This window comes from Euprymna scolopes, chromosome 40 (genome assembly GCF_053919585.1).
Source record: "Euprymna scolopes isolate OS-2025 chromosome 40, ASM5391958v1, whole genome shotgun sequence".
NCBI lineage: Eukaryota > Metazoa > Mollusca > Cephalopoda > Sepiida > Sepiolidae > Euprymna > Euprymna scolopes.
In genome coordinates, this window is record NC_136521.1 from 66,026,928 (window position 1) to 66,046,210 (window position 19,283).

A 19,283-nucleotide genomic window follows, 5' to 3' on the forward strand; every position below is an offset into this window, starting at 1 on the left:
GTGTTTATTCCGAAAGCCGTTCTTTACATTGGAAGTTTAGGGGTGTTTATTCCAAAAGGCATTTCTTATTTTCAATCTCCCCGTAATCAACTTCTTAAACGTAAGTCTTCGGGTCGTCTCTCAGTGCAAAGTCAAGAATGATAACCCTGCCTTTTAACTAGAAAATTAGAAACTTGAGTTATCGCCCTCCTCAGCTAGTCACTTTCGTGACTTGTTTTTAAAGATGGTGATTATATATTTCTGAGTTTATGACTAAAATGTAGGGTTTATTGCTATTTTTTGTTTTTACTGAATGAAAATTGAAAAAAAAATGTTCACAATATGTCTGAGAAAGTGATCTATAAAACTGTAATAATTGTTTGAAAATTGATCGAAAAATCAGATCATACGGTATCACTGGTAGAATACTTAACATAATTAAATCCTTCTTAGATAAGAGAAAAATCCAGGTAGTCCTCGACGGTCGCACATCTAAACAATATGATATAAATGCGGGAGTGCCCCAGGGTTCTATCCTTGGACCTCTATTGTTCCTGATATTCATAAATGACCTCCCCGACAACATTGCCTCTGAGATGGGTATATATGCTGATGACACTACACTCTATGGCAGACACGACAGGAAGACGAATGAACACATTTCTAAAGAAATGGCAGAAACACTAGAGGAAGACCTCCAATCTGTAGTGGAATGGGGACAAAAGTGGTTGGTCGCGTTCAATGCTGCCAAGACTAAACTAGTTTCATTCAATAATTACAAGAAACCCTCTCTACCACCAATAGCAATGGCCAACGACTCTTTATCTGAGAGTCCATCTTTCAAACTCCTTGGCCTAACGTTCACAGGAAACATGAGTTGGAACAATTACATTGAAGGCATTGCCAGGGCCGCTGCAAGAAAGGTAGGCTCTCTCTACCGTGCTAGAAAACTACTAACACCCGAAAGTATCCTGTACCTCTATAAGGCCACCATTCGCCCATGTATGGAGTATTGCTGCCACATCTGGGCTGGTGCATCTGCTACTAGTCTCTCGCTCCTTGACAAGGTTCAAAGGAGAGTCGCAAATCTGATAGGCCCTGAACTGGCATCTAAGCTTCAGCCTCTGTCCCATCGACGAAATGTTGCATCCCTCTGCCTGTTCTACAAGTATTTTAGTGGTGAATGCTCTGATGAACTGCAATCACTTGTGCCCCCACGACGCGAGCACCCTCAACAAACCCGACAGGCTACTAGATCCCACCCCCACACTGTAGAGGTCCCTAGATGTAAAAGATCTTTTTACTCCAATAGTTTCTTCCCCAGAACCGCAAGACTCTGGAATTCCATTCCAGGTCCCTGCTTCCCCAACAGTACTGACGTGCAGAAGTTCAAGTGTAACGTGAACCGACACCTTGCTGCCCAAATCCCTACATAGTACCCCAGTAGTTGTTGCCCCTGATAGTAGCCCCTACACCAAAGTGGCAATTTGCCTTGTTTGGGGTGAAAATGTAATAAAAAAAAATAAAAAAAAAAAAAAAAAGAGTGAGCCGTGAAGCTTAAAAGCAGTTCTAAACGACTAAAACTACAACTTAACCATATATTCAAACACAGTAGTGTTTGAATGATATACTCTGTAATTACATTGAGCTTCATGAGTTAAGGATTAGTATTAAAAAGGTGAAATATAATTGAAAAAATTATATTTACACACACACACACACACACACACATATATATAGTCTTTGAAGTTTTTAACATTTGAAACTATACAAAAAATTACTTTTTATCATTCGTTAAAAAACCATCTAGTCAGTAAGTCATTTAATCACCTGCAATCACTGCATCAACTCACTCTCGAATTTACTATAATACCAATTTTTTTTATTTTTCAAGGGATCATCAGTTGTTTACCATGAAACACTGTTTCGGGGATTTAAAAACAAAACAGTATATTACTTCATGGCTCCCCAGCAGTGTTGATCAAACACCACCACCCTTAATCTTAGGAAGAAGACATGTTACAAAAAATTTTATCCAATTTCCTATTCTTACTTGCAATTACAAACCTTTTCATAGTATAAAAATGAATTTCTTATATATATATGTGTGTGTGTGTGTGTGTGTGTGTGTAGGTATATAATTATATATGATTTATATCCCGAAAGATGTGTAAAAAAAATAAAAAAATAATGGGCCTCCCTTTGCTTCCAAGGCCCCACTTAAGCGTGTTTTCCCCGGCCTGCTCCCAGTTTACCCGACTTTGCATGCAACTGGTTTTGAGTTTTTCGAAAGCTCTTTTCTCAGTGTCTGGGTGTTGACTACACTTCCAGGTTTACAAATAGCTGCAAGTCTGGGTAGAATCGTCGGTTCCAAAGCTCTTCTGCTGTGCAAGGTGCGCTTTTGAATCTCCCCAAGGGGGTGACCCTCCCAGCAGACGACACATGCTCGTGTTACTATGTAATGCATGCTTGACTCCACTCGACTAAGGATGACTAGTGTTCTACTAGATTGTGTGCTCCCCCCACCCACCCCAAAAAAGGAGAAAAAAAAATTGTCCTTGTTTTAGGATTATTGCTTTATTTTCTCTATAAATATAAACGAAATCTTCCTCCTTCTCATCGCCATCTTCCTTTTCCTCCCTCCGTCTGCCATAAGCACCGACACCCCGACAAGCATGAGTTCGATGAATGCAAACCTCAATGCATTGGAGGTGTCTCTTGGATAAGTAGAAAAAAGTTTAATACCTTTAAACGGCAATTACAGTAACGTATTTCATTTTTACTGTTTTTTGTTTTATATTCTCACTGAATAAAGAAGCCAAAACTAAACACCGCTTTTGTAAGGTTCTCGTTTTCAATCAATATGTTTGAGGAGAATATCTCAACACATGATAATCCCCCCACCGGTATTTTTTTTTTTAATTTTTTTTGGTCCTAAACACTTTTTATTATAATTCTTTATTTGACTTAATTTTTGTCTAATATAATATTTATTTCAGTCGTTAAATGCAAATGTATCTAGAATATCCCCCCCCCCCAAAGGTAAAGAAAGAAGAAAATGGTAACTATAACTGATGGTCTCACATTGAATCCACAATATAAATTCATTCATAAATATGGGAGGGGAATTTATCTTCAAATATTTTCAATTTCGAATTAGAGCTATGGACATCTAAGTAAATATTAATAAGTCCTTTGAACCTTTTTCTTTCCTTTTTTTTTTTTTTTTTTTTTTAATGGAGAGTAGACAATGCATTGTGGATGCGTTATAGGCAGCTCTCGTTACTCTCGCTTCTCCTTATTTGTCCCTCAGTCCTCATTTTTTCAATGAGTGATTTTCCTGACAAAGGGAGAAGAAAAAGCTGTTTACTAGGTTGGCAGTATCTTGTGTGAACAGTTGCCAGAGATGTTGGAAACTCTGTTCCTTTGTCTATCCTTGTGGCCATGTCACTAATAAGAGTGCTGGAGATAAACATTTCAACTGGGCTGACGTTATCCGTCTGATAGTTAGGGACCTGAACCTTGGTTTAACCCCTAAGGAGTCTGTCCTATCAGCAGCTGCAAAGTACTGGGGCTGCAGTATTGCCATTTGGTGAATGGGTTCTGGACTATGCAGTAGCTTCCGGTGGGGCCTCTCTATGCCATATTAGTGGATAATTGTTACGGCTTTACCTTATGTGCTACAAAATAAAAAATTTACTTTCTTTTTCTCTTACCTTCCCTCTCTGCCCTGCTCTAAGCAAGTCTGTCGACCTATTCCACAAATCCCAAATATGAAATGTTTCCAGAAAAAATACTTGATTAAACCTAGATCTCCAACTTCCAATGCAGACCCCCACTACCATGTCTCCTTCTCCAACCTTCCAGAGATTCAAACTCTATTACAGGAGACTACACTAGACCTATTATTCCTAAGCAAAACTGGCATTGGACCAACTTCTTCCCTGGATTAGTTTGTAATTAAAGGATACTCTAACTTAACCTCTAAATCCGACCCCCAAGATCGCCATGGGCATGGAGTATGTGCCTACATTAAAGACGACTTTCCATGTGGTAGGGACATCTCTAGACAAGATTCAACTTTACCGTGCATGTGCTTCCGGGTTGCACTTGCTCACACTACTGCGTTTATATTTGCACTCTATCGCCCCCCACAACAGTGGAATTACTATCTTCAATAGCATAACTGAGAAAATTGACCATGTCCTATCTGAGTACCCCTAAGCTAACATCCACGTCTGTGGGGACTTCAATGTTCACAACGTGGAATGGTTAACCCATTCAAACATGACTGATGATGAGGGGAGGTTGTGCCACAATTTCTCCATTGCTTATGACCTCACTCAGAGTGTCCAAGAACCCACCCGCGTTCCCAACACTGATGGTCAGTATGCAAGTCTCCTAGACCTCTTTCTCACAACTTGTGCTGAGCTGTGCTCATCTTCCGTTCAGTCTCCACTGGGATCTTCCGACCACTCTGTTGTATCAGTTAAGATAAAAATGAAATGTAATAGGTATTCAGACATACCTCTCCATCGTACAGTGTATCAATACTCTAGGGCTGACTGGAATAACTTCTGTACATTTATATCAGACCTACCTCTACGTGCCATGTTTAAAAAGAATGTGTCCTCTATAGTATCAGACCTGGCGGAATGGTTAATTGTAGATATAGACAGTTTCATATCCTCCAAAAAGGTCCAGCAAAAACCTAACAGCCAGCCGTGGTTCTCCCCAGAATGTGCTGCTGCCATTGCACACAGAAATCACTTTTTCCATTGCTTCCAACGTAATAGATGTACTGAGACTAAAGCCGCTTTCAGGAGTGACAGCAATCACTGTAAAAATGTAATAAAGAAGGCAAGAGAGTTTTATGCTCAGTCCAAGTCCAAAGTAGCTGAGAACCGGCTTGGTTCCCATCAGTTGGCAAATAGCAAACAGAATCCTCAACAGAAGTGTGAGCTCTATCCCAACTATCATCAATGGACTCGAGTTAATCTCATCAGCATCAGACAAAGCCAATCTTTTTGCCAAGAACTTTGCAGCTAATTCTACGCTTTACGACCAAGGCCGCCAACCTCCAGTATTCCCTTGTATATCAGAAAACATGCTATGTGACATACAAATATCTGTGTGTGATGTTGCCAAGCTAATCAAAAACCTTGGCTCCAGTAAAGCAACTGGCCCTGACGGCATTCCAATTATAGTGTTCAAAAGACTTCAACCAGAATTAGCTCCCATACTTACAAAGTTATTTAAGCATTGTCTTCAGGAGAAATGTTTCCCAACACCTTGGAAAATCTCATCAGTATGCCTTGTATTTAAGAATTCAGGTGATTGCTCGTCTCCTCTCACTACAGACCAATAAGTCTCCTATGCATCATGAGTAAGTTGCTGGAATCTGTGCTAAACAAGGAAGTAGTCAACCATCTCAACAAAAATAACCTTCTTAGTGACATGCAATATGGTTTTTGTTCTGCTAGATCTACAGCAGACATGCTTACAGTTATATCTCATAGGATTGGCGAATCCCTCGACGGAGGTTTCCTCTCTAGGGCAATTGCTCTTGACATATCAAAGGCCTTAGATAAGGTATGGCATAAAGGTCTACTTCACAAGATCTCCAGTCATGGTATAGCTGGAAATATCTTCTCAACTATTAAATCATCTCTCTTTGATAGTTTCTTAAGAGTAGTGGTTGACGGGCAGAAAGCAGAGGCTCTCAGTATTAATGCTGGAGTCCCTCAGGGGTCCATCCTAGGTCCAGCTCTCTTCCTGATCTACATCAATGATCTTCCAAACCACATCCTTAGATCATTCGTAAACATTTATGCTGACGACATTACTATCTATGGTAGCACTTCGGAGACCGTAAGCGACCAAGTTCTCTCTCTCTCTCTCCTCTGATTTTGAGCACGTGGTACAATGGGGAAAAACGTTGTTGGTTACTTTTAATGCATCTAAAATCAAGCTTCTATCTTTACATCATCAACGCTCTGTTGCCCAGCTGCCATCAATCGAAATGAATGGCTCTCGTCTTGGGGAGACTTCATGTTTTGACAAGCTTCTGGGCTTGACCTTTACTCCTGATCTGAAATGGAACATGTGTATCAAATCCATTGCCAAAGTCACTGGAAAAATGGTGGGATCCTTCTACCGCTCCAGTAGATATCTCACTCCTGATGCAATTCTCTACCTATATAAAAGCCAGGTTTGGCTAAGGATGGAGTACTGTCACCACATCTGGGCCGGAGCTGCTAGAAGCAGCTTATCCCATCTTGACAGTTCAAAATAGACTCCGTAGCTTAGTAGGGGATGCCCTTTTCTCTTCCCTGCAACCTCTTTCCCACAGAAGAGACGTAGCGAGCCTGTCCCTGCTTTATCGTTATTTTCATGGCAGGTGCTCATCTGAACTTCAATGTACAAATCAATTACAAAACTGGATCATTGTTACGATACAGTAACCGAAACATGTGTAACTAAGCAGATAAAACGGTAATAAATATATATATATATTTATATATATATATATATAGAATGGCTTTATTTAGTATTCTAATATTTTATGGAAAATGGCGTCAAAACTGAAACTAGTGCAACACATATGGCTACATATGAGATGTTCTATAAACATCTCCATAAAAAATATAATAGATAAGGAGAGTAGAAAGTGGATCTTGTATTTACTCCCAGCAACCTCGTAACTCGCTTCCCTTATTTTGTCCTTTAGTCCTCACATTCCATGAATGACGTTTCTGACAAAGAGGGAAGTATTGCTGTTTTCTAAGTCAGAATCTATTCCATTTAACACTTATTGCTCCCAAGTTTTTTGATCTTGAAGTAGTATATATATATGTTCTTTATTTCTTGACTCCTTACATTAAGTGACTTCATGTCTTGTCTGGAACAATTTTCATGAGAAAAAATATTTGTTTGCCTGACAAAATTTTGTGAGCATGTGTTATTTGAACCAGATGTCGAATCTTTGTGGTGTCATCCTTATGTAGTGCAGGCTTTCGTTGCATAGAATTATGATGATGGAGGTCCAAATCTGTAAATCTTATTTATGCAGACGATACCACAATCTATGGCAGCACTTCAAAGACCAACAATGACCAAGATCTTTCTGATTCTCTCTCTTCTGATCTTGAGCACATGGTGCAATGGGGAAAAAGATGGCTGATTAATCTTAATGCAGCTAAAATCAAGCTTCTCACTTTTCATCGTAATTATTCTGACCCTCATCTGGCCCCAATTGAAATGAATGGTACCCCTCTTTGGGTAGCACCATGTCTTGATAAGCTTCTGGGACTGGCTTTCAGTTCTGATCTGAAATGGAACACGTACATTAAATTAGTTGCCCTGATCGCTGGCAAAACAGTTGGATCATTCTACTGCACCTGTAGGTATCTCACTGCCAATGCAGTCTGCCACCTATATAAAAGCCAAGTACATCCTAAAATGAAACATTGTTGCTACATCTGGGCAGAAGCTGCTTCGCACGCCCTGCCTTGATAGTTCAAAATCTGTTTCAAAACCTAATAGGTGATGTAGTTTTTTTCTTCCTTGCAGCCTCTTTCCCACAGAAGAGATTTTGTGAGCCTCTCTTCTATATCATTATATTTATAGCAAGTGCTTTTCTGAGCTCCAATCTATGAACCCCCCTTGCCAAACTTTCTCAAAAACAACTCGAGCTACAACTACTATCAATAGTTTCTCCTCATTCTCTATCTGTGCCTAAATCTAAACACAGATTCCACGAACACAGCTTCTTTCCTAGAACTACCTGCCGGTGGAACCCTGTTCCATTGGCCTGCTTCCTGGCTGACTACATTATGGTAGCCTTCAAGTATAATGCAAAGAAGTTCTTAAGTTGTCCCCTTCAATAATCAAATTGTACCCAACTTACACGTTAATGATTACACTGTGCACTACCAACTTACATTCTTTAACCCTTATCCTTGAGTGGCGTACACACAGATATTGATCTTTATATATAAGATTTTATATTTCTCGTAAGTTGTTTGACGCATTGGTGCCAAATGCAGAGTTTTATGCTGACGATTGTGATTTTTTTTTTGCACATTCTCAAGTGACCACACAATGTGGAACGATAAAATTGTCGTCCTAAAGAAAACCACCCTACAGTTTTATTTTAAAACTTTTATTGAAAAAAAACAATTCAGGTAACTTGATTATGTAGTAGAGCTGACATCTATTCAATGTAGCCGCCTTCAGCCTCAATCACCGCCTCGATACGGGTCTAGAACTTGGAGCATGCCTTTTCCACGAGCGCCGACGGATGTCGGTGATCAGGCTGGCTTTGGTGTTGTGGGATGTCATGTTGATATTCTCGACACACGACCAAATAAAGTAGTCTAGTAGGTTCAGGTCAAGGGAGGAGGAGGGGGCCAGTGAGGGAAGGGTACAAAGTCGTAGGCTTGTGGGCCGGTGCCAAGTCCTGCTGCCATAACCAGTGTCTGCCAGCGGCCACCTGATTGTACCAGGGGATCACCACACTCTCCAGACTTTGAAGATGTGAGGTGGCATGATGTGGCCCTTACTTGAAACCACACCAAAAACCATAACCGTGGCTGAAAACTGTTTTCATCACTCTAGGCAAGCTTTCAATTGTTGAACCCTCCAGATTTGCATTTTTAGTGTGCTGGCAATGGTCCTGTTTTCACAACTTGGACCGATAGAAAGCATGAGTTGTACAGCGGCGCATCTCCGATCTCACTTTATGGACATTGTCACTTTCAGACATGATAGAAGGCTCTTAACGCTCTTGGGATTTGTACACAACTTGGCAACTAGTAAATGGTCTCCAACATGAAAAGAAAACTGGTTTTCATCAAATGGAAATGGAATCATGTTGTCTTTCTTAGGGCGACAATTTTATCGTTCCACTCTGTAAATTCTTTTGAATGGGAAGGCAGTACTTTGTGTCTATCTGTAAGCTTGTAAAGGACTAGAAAACCTCTAGCACCTGCCAGTATCTTGTCTATATATCTATAAAAGTGTGTATGTGTGTGAGGACACTTCTCAACCTATATGCTCTATGACCTTTTGAACTACAGACTTAAAATTTGGTATATAGGGTATTCAGACGTGTGGAAAACTTTTTAATCGGTTTTTCATCTGTAAAAAAGGAGCTGCTAAGGGGTCAAAATTGAAAACTTTGTCTTTGAGGCTGATAAGATTTTTATTTGTTCATGGACTGTTTCACGACTGCACATGCGTGACTCGTTCACCTTATGTTAAGAATTAGTGGGTTTGAAAACGCCTTGTAAAGATCGTGTCAAGCCAGTTTAATGGTTATCGTACTGAATCCATTGTCTTTCGGTTTTGGTTTCAATCTCAGCTCGAGTATTTTTTTTATCTTATTTTTTTTTTTTTTTACTTACAAGAAATGAATTGTTTAGAAGAAAAAAAAACATAATACTTGCATGCACGTCTCCGTTTCTTTCCTTTTTTTTTAACTTCAAAATTATATATAATACTAGGTAATGCCAGGTACATTTAGTATCTCCGTAAAGCCACCATTCACCAAATCTTGGCTGGTGCGCCAATCACTATCCTCTCCTTCTTAGACGGTGTGCAAAAATAGTCGCTAACTTAATAGGTCTTGCATTGTCTGCCAAGCTCCAGTCTGTTGCACATTCACAGTGTTGCATCCCAGTACTTGTTTTACGAACACTTCTATGGAATCGTTTAATTGAATTTATTGCATATGTATGCCCTAAATGAAATTACCTCGGATCCATCCAACTAACAGTAAAATTCCACACCTTCACTGTAAACATCCCTAGATGCCCCCAAATTTTCTACTCTGGTAACATATTTCCTGATATGAGCAAAGATCTTGCAGCCCAACTACCCACTGAGATCGCCTCTTCTCTATAAATCTGTCCCCATTCACAGTATCCCCTTATGTACCAGTAGCCATATGCTTTGTTTGGGGCGAATAAAAGCAATCATAAGAACAAAGATGTCACACAAGATCATTCGAATATGTCAAGGGATACTGTCCCCGTTATGTGATTTCTTTTTTTTTTTTTTTTTTTTTGCTTTAAGTTTTATTTTGTTTTGTTTTATCGACACCGACATTCTATGCACGACTCTTTACGAGTAATTTCCATATAGCCAATAAATTTTTATGGTTGTTTTGAATGTTTTCAACCACAGTAAACATTTCATTTTATTTGCTTTGTTTTTTGTTTTTTTTTATGAGAATAACACATAAGCATGTCGCACTGTACGTTTACATATATAAAACTAGTCATACGAAGTCGGCATTGCTGAATAACTTGTTACATTTACATTTGTTCTGTATTTGTAGTTCGATGTTAACGCTGATACATAAGTGGAATCACTTTTGATATAATAGTTACTAGCAGGGAGCCCAGCATTGCCCAGTCATGAAATCCTGTACCTTTACGAGGCCACCGTTCGCCCATGCATGGAGTATTGTTACCACATCTGGTGCATCTACCACTAGTCTCTCCCTCTTAGATAAAGTCCAAAAAAAAGTTTTCAATCTAATCAGCCCCACTTTGTCAACTAAGCTCCAACCCCTGTCTCATCGCCGCAATGTTACATCACTGTGCATGTTTTACAAGTATTTTAATGGAATGTGTTTTGATGAACTCGTTTCACTTGTACCCCTATTGACATACATATCCCCGACAAACCCGCTTAGCAATAAGATCTCACGCCTTCACTGTTGATGTCCCTAAATGCCAGAAAGCTTTCTATTCTAATAGTTTCTTCCCTTTAATGGCTAGACTTTGGAATTCCCTTCCTGCTGCCTGCTTCCCTGGCTGTACTGATATGCAGAAGTTTAAATGTAACATAAACAAATATCTTGTTAATCTTTCCTAGACATGGCCCCAAATAGTAGCCCCTTACGTCCAAGTGGCGATATGCTTTGAAAGGGGTGAACATGAGTAAAAAAAAAAAAATCCATGCAGATTTTGTATTTATTATTAAAGACTCGGTTTGCTATTGATTATTATATTGTACCTTGTATACATTAGCGATTTCAAAACCTAGTAGGTGATGCCCTTTTCTCTTCCCTACAACCCCTTTCCCACAGAAGAGACATTGCGAGCCTGTCTCTGCTTTATCGTTACTTTCATGGAAACTGGTCGACTGAACTCCAGTCTATGGTCCCTAAGCCTTTTCTGGGTGACTCCGCTCTCAATGAGAAATCAACTCTAAAACTCCTTGGTCTTTCTTTCTCATCAAATCAATTTGAGTTCCTGCGTTAGATCCATTGTTCTTTCTGCTTCTCATAAAGTCGGTTCTCTTTTGCTCGAAACCCTTTCTTACATCTATAAGCTGGAAGAGAGTCGCACAACCTTGCAGTTCTTGGAAGGAAGCTATGAGGACATGATAACCATATTACAATGAGGCATCAAAACAGTGAAATGATGAAGACCACTAGATGAACGGGTCAAACGAGCTGTAGCAAAGGAAGCAGAGAATAGTAAAACAATTTTGAAGAACACATACCATAATAAATTTTATAAAAAAAGACTGAGTCTAGCAACATCACGTCTGTAAGAGACGTTGCAGTGAAGAAGAAAGAGTGGGGCCAACCAAATTACAAATACGTTTCCGCGCTTTAACAAGAACCTCTAAATAGAACATATTCACCAGCCCAAACATAACAACAGTGCTCGATACATGGATGCATGATAGTAGATTTGTAGAGAATGGTATGTTGTATCTCAACTTGATAATGTCTTTGTCTGGATTCTCTTGAATTTTCCTAGCGTCTGCAGAATTTCTCAGAACTGTTTTTGTGGCTCCAGTTTCCATGACTAGAGCTTTTGTTGCAGTGATCTTCACTTTTAATTTTCTTTTCACTTTGTTTTTGCTGGGGATGGGGCATTCTACCAGATGCCAAACATTCTCCCATTAGTTTAGTTACTCCAACCGAGAGATCGTTTTAAGATTCTAACCGTTCCTTTAAGTGCTATTCTTTGTACTTCTCTTGCACTTGGTTCACCGGGTATATTCGCCAGATAGTTTTTGAAACTTGCATGTGGCTGACCATGCTGAACAACGTCATTTTTTTTAGTCATGATTCGATCCACAACATGCCCAACATTGCTCGTTTGACGTTGGTTGAGTGTATCGGGACAATTCCAATATTTTTCCTGATTCTGATACAATTACCAATTGCGTGCTAAATTCCTGATTCCGATACAATTATAACTGTATAAATCTCTAAATGTTTAACTATAAGAGTTGCTATTTTTTTCCAGGATTGCCATAAAAACACGTTAACTATCCAGCTGTTTTCCATTTGTGAGGGATGATCTTCCGTTTTGGTTTTACCAGTTGTTTAAAATCAGTAAGGGTAATTCCATCTTAAATCATTCAGAAAAAAAAACATCTTTGACACCTTTACCATGTTGGTATCATAAAAACTAGGGAATCCTGAAAATTTGAACTTTTAACTCTAAGCAGTTCCGGAAATATCGCAATTTTGGTATTTTACGTATATCGCACAGAGGCGCAAATTCGCGAAATTTGGAAATTACATTGGGTATAAATCAGTTTCTAGACTAGGTAGAACCGTGAAAATTTGCATGGACAAATCTCGGCTTAGAAGTTCAATAATTCAGAAACAGTTCATTTTCAGAGGTTTTAAACATGATTTTTGGATTCCTCATGTGGAAAACCTTGTCCATGCTAATTTTCAAAGTTCTACCTAGTCTAGAAATTGATTTATGTCCAAAAACGTAATTTTATAATTTCGCAAATTTGCGCTTCGACGCGATATATGTAAAATACACAATTGCAATATTTCCGGAACTGCTTAGAGTTAAAAGCTCAAATTTTCAGGATTCCCTAATTTTTATGATACCAACATATGGTGAAATTTTGGAAAAAATCTGGGAGGTAAGGGTGTCATGGTCTGGATGATTTGAGATGGAATTACCCTTAAATATTTATTATTTTGTCATTACCAGCAGTGGAAGATTTTGTTTTAAACAAAATCAAATAAAAAGCTAATTAAAGGTGTAGTTTTTGGAATCGGATTCTAGGCACATATTTTTCCAACTCCGATACTCTGAAATGTTCTGACTTTTTCGATTCTCGATTTCGATTAATCGTCCCAACACTAGTATCGATTTTGGTTTGAGTGTATGACGCTGGTTTTTACCTTGTTTATATTAATCCAGTTTTTGCATTTCCAGTTGTTTTCTTCTGACTTTCTTTTGCATTAGGAATACTGTAACTTCAGTTTTTGCATTGGCAAGAATGTCTTTTTTTTTTTCTTTTTTTTTTTTTTTTATGGAAATGGCTTTTGACAAGAAATGAAGCCACTTGATGTAAGGGGCTGACAAGAATGAAAGCTGATAATCACAAAGACAGCAAGTGCCTATTGACCTTACTTTTGAAAAGACTAAAGCTGGAGGTAGAAGGAAAACAGTAAGCAGGAAGAGAGTTCCACAACCTCCCAGTCCTTTGCTAATAATTCTAGGAATGAAATTCACTTTAAATATTTACTAGAGTTTTTGCTCAACTAGATTTCTATCGAGCAAACTGATTTTACTTTTTGCGCCCCCCCCCCCCCCTGTACGTAGTAATTCACTCCTGTTCGTTTAACCAGGCCTTGGATTTTCTTTTTTTTGCACAAACATTACTCATGGTGGTGGTGGTGGGGGGGGGGGGCATTAAAGAGGTAAACTTGCTCCAAAATCATTCGTCCATTCGGTTGTCACACTTTCCTCAATAACCATGCCTTGGATTTTTTATAAATTTTGCACAAACATTAGTCATGGTGAAAGTAAATTTTTACCAGAACAGATTTTCTGGGATAACTGTGGTCCCCCCCCCCACCCCACCCCGGGACCATTATAAGAGTAAAATTGCCTCAAAATCCTTTATCTGTTCGTTTGTTCGCACTTTTCTCAATAACCACCCCTTGATTTTTTTTGAAATTTTACACAAACATTAGTCATGGTGAAAGTAAATTTTTCACTCGTGGAGAGAGACCCAGCATGCTTGGCTTGTTTTCCTAAAGATGTTTGTAATGTTTATTCTAAAATTTATTCTCCTTGTGTATTTATATCACAATATTCATTTCTTCCATGCATTTTCTCAAAATCGTCAGGGATTTTTCCAGCATGACCATAAAAATCTTCTGTCACAGCAGGTATGAGGTGCCTTCAGTATGTTTCCAGACTTTTTTCATATGGGCACTTTTATTGATTAGTACGCACATGAAACTCTAGTCCCCTTCGAAGTAATCTCCTCCGGCTGCAATGCACTTGTTGTACCATTCCAACAACTTCTGGAAGGCACCATGAAAGTCTTCTTGTGCGAGCATGTCAATGACCCTCGTCACAGCCTCTTTCATTTCCTCAATTGTCTCATAACGACAGCCTCTAAAGATTTCCTTGAGCTTAGGGAATAACCAAAAGTTATACAGAGCGACATCTGAATTATAGAGAGGGTGAGGAACCGTCTTGATGTCCATCTTGGTCAAATAGTCTGTGACAAGGATGGAGTTGTGGACTGGTGCATTCGCGCAAATCTCCCTCACCTTCAGGTTCTAGATATGACCTTAAACTATATCCAGTGGTGAGGCCCCAGCTTGCGGGCTTTGGGGAGTGTGGGGGCCACCCTTTAATTGCCATTGCTCCCAGGTTCACTCTGACCCGGAGTGGTAGTACCTGTTAGAGTCCCAACTGTGGGTTGAATAGAAACTGACTTGAAAACAACAAATATATTCTATTAAAAAATTTTTCTTCAAAATAACTGGATTCGGTATTAAATAACCTGAAAAGGGTTGATATGCCGTAAAACAAAAACAACCAACCAACCAATCCTCATCTTCAGTTCCTTGTGTGTACAGTTTCCACACTGACATCAAACTGTCCACTTATTGTCTACACAGACACACGATGGTCCTTATCCATAAAATTCTTTATTTGACCAATCAACTTTGGTGTTTTAACTCCCTTACTCCTCCCACACCTCTCATCATTCCTCACAGACTACCTGCCTTGCTTGAATCTCTTATACCACTGAAACACTGATGCTCTATCTATGCAAGATGGTCCAAAAACAGTCAAGAATATGCTTTTGTCCTAGCCCTAGTGATAATCCATCTATATATATAAAAGCGAAAATGTGTGTATGTATGTATGTTTGTGTGTCCGCTAAAAACTTTCGACAGACAGAACAAAAATTGACAGACTTGGTATCATATTGAAGCTCCATCCTTCGCCCGAAAAATTGGCCAAAAACGTTAATTTTTTTCACCCTGAAATCAACAATTTTCTACAGGTCGGGGGGTCAACAAAAACCATCCTCTCATGACGAGATCAGTTCTACGCATGCGTCAGATGACGTCATGACCTGATTTAGTTTAAATAGTTGAAGAACTGACTAAATTTCATGTACGTCGTGTTAGCTCAGTTGGTTAGAGCATTGGGGCATTATCTAAACGTTTTGGGTTTGAATCGTGGTGTGAGATGTATTTTCTGGGGTTTTTTTTTTTTCGATTTTTTAAATTTAAATATTGAACCAGTGTTATTTAAGTCATTTTTCACGTAACGTTCGTTTTTCTGGGGTTTTTTTGTTTTGTTTTTGTATTTTCCATTTTTACATTTAACATCATTCGTTTGCCTTACGTTGTGTTTTTTTTTTTTTTTTTTTTTTTTTTTCGATGTTTTGATTACCCACCGTCCGGGTACCCCTTGCTTTATTTTTCAGATAAGTTTTAGCATTCGTTTTTCGGTTTTCTTTTTTACTTCGCTTATTCTTAGGTTTTCATTAACAACCACACACACCTCCAAACACTCAGGCAACGCCGGGTACCCCCCACCCCACCCTCCGCTAGTTAAAAGAAGAAAAATAAAAAAGGAAAATAATAAAATATAGATAAAGAAATTTTTTTTTTTTTCTTTTTAATCCACAAAATTTGCTGTGTTTAACTTTATTTTTCTAAAATGTAGGTCAATTTGTCTCTTTCAGTTAAAGATAAGTGAAATAAATATGGAGTTATGGCTACTCCAATGGTCATAAACGATGAGAACATTAGATAATGAATAGTTTGTTTTTTTTTTTTAATTTATTTGACCTTTTTTAAATCGACAGCTTAATAGCACCACCAGCCATCTTTGTGTCGGTATGAACCATTGTTACCGTAAATGTTTGCTGTCCTGTTTATTATTTATTTAATCACTTACTTCTACTTTGTTTGCTTGTTACTTTTACGGGTACTTTTACGTTTACTACTAAGCGTCTGTGTGTTTATCATATATATATTACATATACGGGTGTGGGTGTGTATGCTCTTACGTATGTTACGTGCAGTTCACTGTTATATGTGTGTGTGTGGGTGTGTTCTTATCCTTACCCTGTTTCTTGCCATGAACGTCTTCGAGACGTGTACGTGCAAATGTATAATGAGTACATACCTGCTTGCCTTGGCCAGTGGATGATCTCTTCTTGGACGCTGGACTGCCATCTCGTTGGGAAGTGGTCACTGCAGACAGATGTATTGATAAACAAGGTGGATTTGAAGCTTCAATCTTTTATTTCAAGGCAAGCCTATCATCTCGAACCCTGATTGTCGGGAGAGACCTGAAATCTCCGATCTGCTTCCTCTGCTGCCTAAACCAACTCTCAGCCCATGTGGTCGTCAACCGGAAGCCTACGACCACAATTCCTGTGTCACCCCTAATTTCCAGTGCATTCTCTCTAGGTTGATACCTGTCAACCCTAACCTTTTGTGACCTTGCCAACTCGCTGATGGGAAATGAAAATATACTTACATAACTTTCTATTTCTAAAACTACCTAGATAGCAATTAAGCTGGGATTCCCAATACTACACTGTTAGGTCGGTACAAAAGTTTTGGCTGATTTACAAGTTACCTTCAATAAGTTTCCATACATTTCCCTATGGGCACTTTTCTTAATAGTACACACCTGAAACTCTAGTCCCTTTCGATGTAATCTCCTCCGGCTGCAATGCACTTGTACTTTTCCAACGACAGTAACAAACTTTGCTCTCTATAACTTCAATTCATCTATCAAAAAGGTTATAAATATATTATGTTGACGGTGCAGAAGTTTTGTGATTTTAAATTTTATATTGAAAATGAAATCTGTTTTTGAAAATCTTTTCTGATTGAAAATCTTTATTCATAAAAATAACAACCTTTGCTCTCTGACTTCATTCCGTCTATCAAGAAGCTTATAAATGCCTCACTTGTACAATTCTTTAGGTTTTGATGTGAATTATGAATCTAACTCCTTTCCAGTATTCTCTTGTGATGCTAACCCGACGGTCATCCTAATGATTTTTTTAATGTTCGAAATAAGCGATAATCCAAGTCAGGAGACTATGCAGCTTCTTGTGGGCTCTTACTGTTCCTATCTAAATCTTCAGTATTGGAAATTTATCAATGTTGTCAGGTTTTAATGCTTGAAGTGTTGTCTCCCTTTGATAGTTCCAGATTGTGCTTATTTTCAATAATGGAAGGGCTTAGGTAACTTGGAGTTGCCTCCCCTTGTCGGTTTAGTGATGTTGTGCTTTGGGCATTGGGTAATTGAGTTGTCTCCCTTTGATTGACTGTATATATAAAAACTGCATATTTGTGACATGTTCTTTCTCTTCGTTGTAAACATGTGAATAAAAAAGACGTCTTTCCTATGTCTGTGTGTAAAAGACTAAGAAATGTTAAGTGCTAATTAATTTGTTTTCTTTTGTCAACTTGTCAATATAACTTCCCGTATGAATCATGTAAGGAAGAAAGGTAAGTTTTCTTTATTTACTTCATAATTAACTAACAAAGATTAATTACACTACATTCAGCTGAATTTTTTTTTTTTTTTTTTTTTTTGCACTCAGTACAGGGTTTTACAGACAAATTTATCTTTAGTTGAACTTTGACAACTAAATATTTTCGTTTACTAACCAAATATTTAGAAGAGTTACTAACCAAACCCATGTAATTTTCGGAATATGACATCTTCGTTCCATGACAAGTACATACATCATAAAGATTTCTTGGTACTCATGCAGAGAGTGATCCGTGCTGAAATAATGTTATTATTTAAAAAGCCGTTCTTAACATGGGGAGGGGAACGTGTTTTGTACCTATTCTGTACTTTAACCTTACAATTGAATAAAAAATCATATCATAAAACTTTAATTAAATGTGGAAATACGATTTAAAAAATAGCGCGGATCACTCTCTACATTAGCACCAATTTCTTTGTTTTTTTTTTTTTATCTCTCGTATAATAATAATGACTGCAGAAATTCTCATCTGGACCAAAAATATCATAGGTCTGCAACAACAGATGCCGAATAAAAATTCATTACATCTAGCCTAATAGCCAATATCTTTTGTAGCTTTCGAACACCATTTTAGACACATTCAGTTGTGATAATAAAATACTACATTGTATCTGATGAGCATCACAATCGCAACATCTTTAGAGGAAGGAGTCCCTATTTCCTCTCTATTTAGTCCCAACACTGCCACCATTAGTAATCAAACTCTATACATTTCATCCATCATTTTAAATCCTCATTATATTCTTCATCCATCTCATTAACTATGGTGGTTCAGTATGGTTTAATCACGTGGATTGACAACCTGAGCATCCCAAGTTCAAACCCAGTTCGTTGCACAAAAACTGACTTTCACTTAGGATGCTGGCAATCTTCTCGTGGACCTTCCCGTAAGTAACCCCATGTCTGTCTAGAAAAAATTCTGACTAGAAAAATATCAGGGAAACCAATGTCAACAACAGAATCTTCGGATTCGATGATGATGAGCCTTCAGTGTCTTTTAGGGTTCATAAGGAGTGATTTATTTTATAAAATCAGAAATTTTAAAAATTCTGTAACAAGACTATACCGATTTTGATTATTTTGATTATTTGGTCCGTTCTCGTATTGAATGGTGTTCTCGTATTTCAACTGATACAATCTCTGACCTTCAAGTTTATTTTGTCGAACATATAATCTTTCTGTCCAACTCTGGAATCTGCACCGTTCTGTAAGCTTGTACATCTAAAAGCAAGAATAGGTTTAAGGCTCTCAAAATCATTCCAGAATTGTCTGCAAAAACCCATGGCGTAATAAAGTACTAGGTAATTCAGTTCTAAATGGTCTTCTTCTGAGGGTTAGAGGTTCAATCCTCGATGCGAATACAACTGAAAATTAAGACTTATCCGGTCATGGTTGACAGAACAAGAGCATGCTACCTCTATGAATTAAATGAAAGGTCCTGTTCGAAATTCCATACAGATTCCTAA

The 19,283-nt window shown here is 38.3% G+C and overlaps 1 protein-coding gene across 1 annotated transcript in view; it reads left to right on the forward strand.

Moving 5' to 3' along the window:
* The window catches only part of LOC145265586 (uncharacterized), a 62,448-nt gene that overhangs the window by 3,120 nt on the left and 40,045 nt on the right, over positions 1-19,283 (forward strand). The gene's annotated exons all lie outside the window — the stretch shown is intronic.